General features: G+C 38.1%; 1 pseudogene; it reads right to left on the bottom strand.

The window, feature by feature from the left end:
- Positions 1 to 99: 99 nt before the first annotated feature.
- On the bottom strand, positions 100 to 5706 carry LOC113504171 (annotated as a pseudogene).
- Between the last annotated feature and the right edge of the window lie 1321 nt (positions 5707 to 7027).

Consider the following 7027-nt stretch of genomic DNA (forward strand, 5'->3'; position numbering starts at 1 on the left):
CAATAATCAGTTTTGTATGGAAAAAATAAAACGAGCGTTATTTTCAAAGCTGAAATCGTAGAAATAATACATTTAATTTAATTCGAATTCAATTTTTTTATCAATACAACCCGCTATTGAAGAATTGTACTAGGGTTGGCACTTCATCCCTTGAATTTCATCTCGAGTTAAAAACTCGCTGTTAAAAAAAAGGAATTCGAATTATTAATACAATTATAATATATCTACTAAAATCTAATTCTACAGACTTGTTGACGCCATACTATGCAAGCCCAGTGATAATATTTAATATGAAAAAGTGCAACTTTTCAAATACTGTTACTATATTAAACGTTACTACATGCAATCTCGAAACTTTCGAGTTACCCCCGATTCGGAAAAAGACGTTAAATTCCTATGAAGGAAATATAAAACGTCTGCTTTGTGACAACCCTAGATATAGACATTTTCAATTCAACTTTACACGCTTGTCTGAAAGCTGTTTTTACAAGACCAAGCAAATATCCACACCAGTTTAGATTAAGGTGAAGGCAGCGATTTTACGAGTCCGTACCATTTAATATGTGTGAACAATTTTTTAAAGATGTTTTAGAAAGCAAGACTTGAGCAAAGTCCACACAAATTCAAAGTAGACATGACAGACAGATGTTCAGACAAGTCTTTTCAAAAGTGTTGTCACAACAACTCGAAAGTTTCAACCTTGACAAACTATCTTACGAGTATATATCTTTACATATCCGATTAGGGGGTAACTCGGTTGGGAGTTACTGCATGTTGTAGTGTAAGAATATATATTCTGGGTTGGTGATCTCCTGCGGCATGAGCGGAGAGTTGGGGGCTAGCAGCTGGAAGCCCATGAACATGAAGGTGCGGAGAATGGTCGCGCGGTCAGGCCGGCTCTTTAGGACGCAAATGATGCAGCTGAAGTTAGAAAAATGTCTTTAAAGTTACGGGCTTTCTAAAGTTGTAAATTAAGAATCTGTTTCCAGGTCGACACTATAATAATATAGTAAGTCAGCGCTCTAGATCCGTGCCAGTAACTATACTTTTGTTTTGAATGCGTATTTGCTTTTCGCCCGCGGCTTTACCCGCGTCGAGGTCGGTTATATAGCGTTTCCAAAAGAACTCTTCAAAAGTCAGGGATAAAAACTATCCTATGTTCTTTCTCAAGGTCAACTCTATCTCTGTTCCAAATTTCATTAAAATCATTTCAGTGGTTTAGACGTGAAAGCGTAACAGACAGACAGAGTTATTTTCGCATTTATAATATTAGTAGGGATATGCGTCATAGCGCCGAATAAATGGTTTTCTTTTGATTGTTTCTATAGGATACTATGATACTAACTTGTTACAGCCCAGGCGCTCCTCGGCGAAGTCGAGCAGCAGCATGAAGCTCTCCTTGCTGCCGGCCGCCAGCACGCCCGGCATGCGCAGGTACAGCGTGCCGGCCTGGACCACCTGACACGACAAGATACACATAGGTTCACTATGAGGCGCTCGTGGCTAAGCTATAACTGCATAAGATGATCGATCGTGCAACTAGAGTCAGTAATGTAACGTTTAAGAGTGCCTGAAAAGCGGCCTATTTGAAATAAAAACTTTTGATTTTGATCAGAGGTTAAGCTACGCTTGACGCGGTAGGTCTCTGTCATAACGAGTTCCTCCGTATTTCGGAAGGCACGTTAAATTGTGGGTCCCAGCTGTCATACATACATTTTTTACAGTTGTTATGGTTAGGTAAAACCTAGGGCGATTTGAATACTATTGAACTGTAATCGCATTGCACGTTTGGTAGTGCTATTGCAGTTGTGTCAACTTTTACAAGGCATATTGGCTAGCAGTAGGTACTTATATTTAAATGATGATATTGTAAGCAATAGCTATCTTATATGTGTCTCTGGTTATATAATACATGTGACACAATTATATGTTTTTAAACAAAACAAAAGGTTATCTTATGTCAATGCACTAAGATATAATATAAGTAAACTAGTAACAACAAGCTAACAAGCATATTACTAGTCAAAAAATAAAGAAATGCTAAAAAAAATATATTCACTCCCTCGGAAGAGGAAATGGGTAGTGTGAGACTCTTACTGACTAAAACTGAACCGCCGTGCTACGTCATCCGCGTTTTTGTGTCGGTGTATGGCAATGCGTTGCAATCCTTCATACACCGACCGCGGGTTTCGACCGGCCAGTAGTGTAGGCCGGTTTGTCACTTTCTAGTGTTGTGTGTTCCTCAAAAAGTTACGGAACCCTAACATCTGGGATTTGCTTAACACGCCATTATATAATAAATTGTTTATTAAAACACTTTCCCTTGTATGACCCCAGTTATCAGTCATGTACTACTTGTATCTTATATTACGCATGCTTTATGCACGCAGAGTGGCAAAGGTTGCATTTATTAGCGCACTTGAAAGATGATAATGTAATTGTAGACATTGGATTAAGATCCGTCAATTAATTGTCAATTTTTGTCACTTAATTTGTATTTTGTAGGACGTTATTTGCCTATTTTCCCCATTAAAATGGTAGCTTTAGTGTATATCTATAGTGTAGTTATAGTGGAACATTACGAAAAGAATAGAAATTTAAGTGTAAAATAAACCAAGACCTTGCTTTCGTTAAATGTAATTTAATATATACTTCTTTTAGTGTTTCACAACGAAATATGAATACTCTTTTTTGCAGTTAATGTCATAAATTTGTTGAGAGAGATATAAATTTGTCCATTTGTCCCTCAATTTATTTGTGACCATTTGTTTCTTTAATGCATTTTGTCAAGTAATATGTACCCGAACCAATTTGTTTCTCTTAAGCATATTTTGTACCTCAGTTTCGCGAATTCGTCTCACATTTGATATGTAGATGAATATAAGTAATATTTGATATATATGTTACTCACCGCTTCCCAGCGAGTCACGGTGTTCTCGGTCAAGAATATTTTGAAGTCGATCTTAACCGGCTGGCGGTCTTTGCGCTCCAAGATCTTGCTGATAACCTGCAATCATAAAAATCGGTTGCTTTATTTTAAGAACCATTCAGTTGTGAACCATCAGAGATGGGTCAAGGGATAATTTACCTATATCTAGCATTTGACAACGACAGGCTAAGTCGGATTGAGCATTTTTGAGCATCCGAAAAAAAAAATCGTTTTAAAGGATCTTCAGACAGGCTTTATATTTAAACATATTTAATCGATTCGAATTGGTTTTTCTGATCTCGAAGCATATATAGTGGATGCATACCGCTTCCCGACGCTGGTGGTGTAGCGCGGGATGCCCATAGGTGGGCGACTGGGACTCGCTGACGAGACTCTCCGCACTGCTCGCGAGCGAACTCGCGCTGGCCCATAGTAAGGCGCTCAACAAGTCACCTGCAAAAACGAACAATATAATATTAGGTATGAAATTAAAAGTCGTTCTTTTGTAAGAGTCTTGGTCATAGCTTATGCTCTAGATAGGCCTTCTGCATATATTTGTAAAGCGAATTCCGCGTTGTGGAGTTTAAACCTTGTGTCGCGGGGGCTTTCACAATTATTCAAGCCACATGCACAAAGACACCCAGACTCAGGATCAGTATTCGTCGAAATGCCTGTGCTACGCTTGGATCAAACCCGCGGCACTTCATTGAATTGGCAGTGAGTAAGCCACCCAGTGCTAAATTACCAATTATTGTTTTATGCATTGGAAAATGCTTAGGACAATACAAAAAATGTAATTTTAATACAATTATCGGCAATTTCAAATAGCGGAATTGGGCCCCAAAATCAAAAAAGTTTTAATTTCAAGTGGGCTTTCCATTCCAGGCACTTTCAAAACGTTACAATATTGATTCTAGATGCACGCTTCCAAAAATTTCATACATCTTATAGAGAAGAACCGCCAAAATTCGATAATGAATGACTATGGACATATGGCATATATGGACTTTCTTGCCCGTTCTTTCTTCAGGAGTTTCTTTAAATAGGTTTTACTCACGGTTGTTGTCGTCGTGGGTGGGTGTTGATGGGGTAGCGGGGCTCGCGGCCCCGCCATTCACCCCTCCGGGCGGTGCTGAGCCGTGAGCAGGAACATCAGGACCACCTACACATCATTACATGTTCAGTAATTTGCCATCATCATCATAAACAGCCTTAGTCCTCCTACTGCAAGGCATAGGACTCACACACTCACTCACCTATCCATGCTGTCGAATTATCGCTTTAATTTTAATAGAAACAAAATAAGACCATCTATTTTCTATTCCGCAGGTGAAACTATTCAATCCCTATGACTCAGAAACGATAACCTATACGACCCTCTTTCCCCTCGACCTTTTTAAACCTTTTCCTCCATCTTATCTTAAACCTTTGGAGCGATGATCAGGCTACCCACATTCAGACATCACGCTATTACATAGCTGTGACGTCACGTGAAGAGATTATATCTCCCTATATGACGCAGTTGTTTTGACTAGCTGATTGCTTACGTGTATTCGGTTTCAAGAGGTCATATTTATATAATGATACGTAGGCCTGTCAAGTGTGGAAATGGTATCTGAAATTAGTTCCATGATTATGCGGTTTAGCGAACATTTTTACTGTCCGATTGATTAAACAAAACACGGCTTCATGCAAACATTTGAAAGTAACGCTACATCCTAATTTATTACGTAATAAATTTTAATTAACAGAAATTCAGTTTACTAAAATATTAAAAAGTACCTTTTCAGGACCCTTACTATTACTTTCACTAGCCTTTATTTTTAACCCCGACTCAAAAATAAGAGCGCTATAATTGTAACGTGTCAGTCGGTTTGTACCATCATAGCTCCCGAACGGATTGAGCGGATTCAATGTAGTATGTCTTCCATTAAAGGTAAATTATGTGCGATAAGAATCGGTCGAGCAATTTAAAATTTATGGAGTGGTGAAAGTTGTACTGTTTTTTTTTCGTGTTATACTGTCATAATTATTATTATCACTTACCACAGAGGCCCGGCACCCAGGCACAGCGAAAAACACTCGGCGTCGGAAGCCGACAAAGCCGAGCGCTTGCTCCCGGCGGCACTCAGCGACATGCTGTCGCCACTGTAACAAAAAAAACATAGGTTAAACATCATCATCATTCTAACCTTTTCCCAACTATGTCACGGTCGGCTTCCAGTCTAACCGGATTCAACTAAGTACCAGAGTTTTACAAGGAGTGACTGCCTATCTGACCTCCTCATCCCAGATATCCGGGCAACACGATACCCCTTAGTCAGACTGGTTGCCAGACTTTCTGGTTTCTACCGTACAATCTGTCAAACTTGAATAAAGCCTGCAATTTATCGTGCCTTCCAAAACACGAAGGAACTCGTCATTACAAAGATGATCACCTATCCACGGACCGACCGTATCATGCGTAGCTTAGCCTCTAATCGATCAACTTAAAACATAATACGACGAATTGAGAACCTCCTTTTGAAGTCGCTTGAAAATGGAAAACGAATGTGATCGCGAGTGTATCTTGAGAATGACCGCCTTAGAGATATTATAAACTGCCAAAAGATCAAATATTTTTTTAATGCCATCTTTAAAAATAATAAATACCTTTTCAATCCATATTTATCAGTCCTCAAATACTCCGCTAAACTCTTCAAGTCACCTGACTTCTTCTCAAAATAATTGTAATACGGCATGATTGCAACCAGACTTGTCAAGTACTAGACATTAAATGATATCCACGGAGTATTGTATAGCAAATATTTGTGACACTGGCTTTAGTGTGAACAAATAGGATAAAAAGATAACATTGTTACAGCGTTAGAGTTTTATTAAATATTTAATCAAATAAGGATGTTATTTAGTTGAGATGTTTTGTTTGACGACATCTTTATCACACTCGAATCATTACGTTTTTGTTTTTAACCGTGATCCCATCTCTTTTGATTCATGGAATAACTTCCAAGGATAAGTCCCTGTTTATGAGGACAAAATTCATACATCTATAAGAATTATCGAAAATTTGAGGCAGCAAACCTTATTAAATACTAAAAGGAATATATTTACAATCAAGTGCAAAAATGTATTCACTTCTGACTCGTTTCGCGACGTGACCTAAGTAAGCCCAATTTGCTCCGTTGCCTTTCGTTTACCGGGGCTGCGGAAACCCTTCTAGACAATCACGCTAGCGCGACAGATATCTACCCTAATATGCTTCAGTTTTATACCTAATTTCTTCGAAAAATATTCAGTAAATGTACACAATACTATCTCTGTTATCAGGGTTCAGATAAACAGACAATATTAGATACTGTTATCAGATAACTGTACTCGTTGTGATGATGTTAAAACTGGCTTTCTGGATGTACAATCAAGCCTTATTTGTAACCATTGCATTATTATAAAGAGAAAATTAACAAATAGAATATTCGTGAAACGAAATGAAACAAAACATGTTTTTTGAAGTTCACAACCCTCACATTTATGCTTTGGAATATCGTATTCATGTTTGAATTGCCTTTTTTTCGAATCGTTAATCCCCGTAAAACTTCTCCCACTTTGGGTTGAGCAGAAGGGAGTGTCAGACTCCTACTGACTAAAACCCACCCATGTTCCTTCCTTTGCCTTTCGTGGAACGGGGCCACGGTAATCCCTTCAGAAAATCCCACTGGTATTAAGTGCCTACCACTAGTTATAAAAGTAAAACTTTGACAGTTATAGAGGCGAGCCCGAATATACGGCGAAGATACGGCATCTCTTTACTAAAACTGCAATTTACTTGGTTCGTGAGGTAACATGCAAAATTCTAAATGCCTTAACATTCTGCCAATTAAAACTATTCTAGAACAACTATAAATTGAGAAAGTAGGTGTCCTAATAAAACCTTGGAAATGAAAAAACAAGTGAAATTAAAATAGCATAAAGAAATTTCGTGCCAACTTTTGATGCTTTCATTTGGTCTCAATTAGATTATTTATTTATTTTTACAATATAGGATGATTTTGGCAATCCGCCATAGTTATTATAATGTATCTGTAATGGTATAATTTAGAG

Source organism: Trichoplusia ni, chromosome 21 (genome assembly GCF_003590095.1).
Source record: "Trichoplusia ni isolate ovarian cell line Hi5 chromosome 21, tn1, whole genome shotgun sequence".
Classification (NCBI taxonomy): Eukaryota; Metazoa; Arthropoda; class Insecta; order Lepidoptera; family Noctuidae; genus Trichoplusia; species Trichoplusia ni.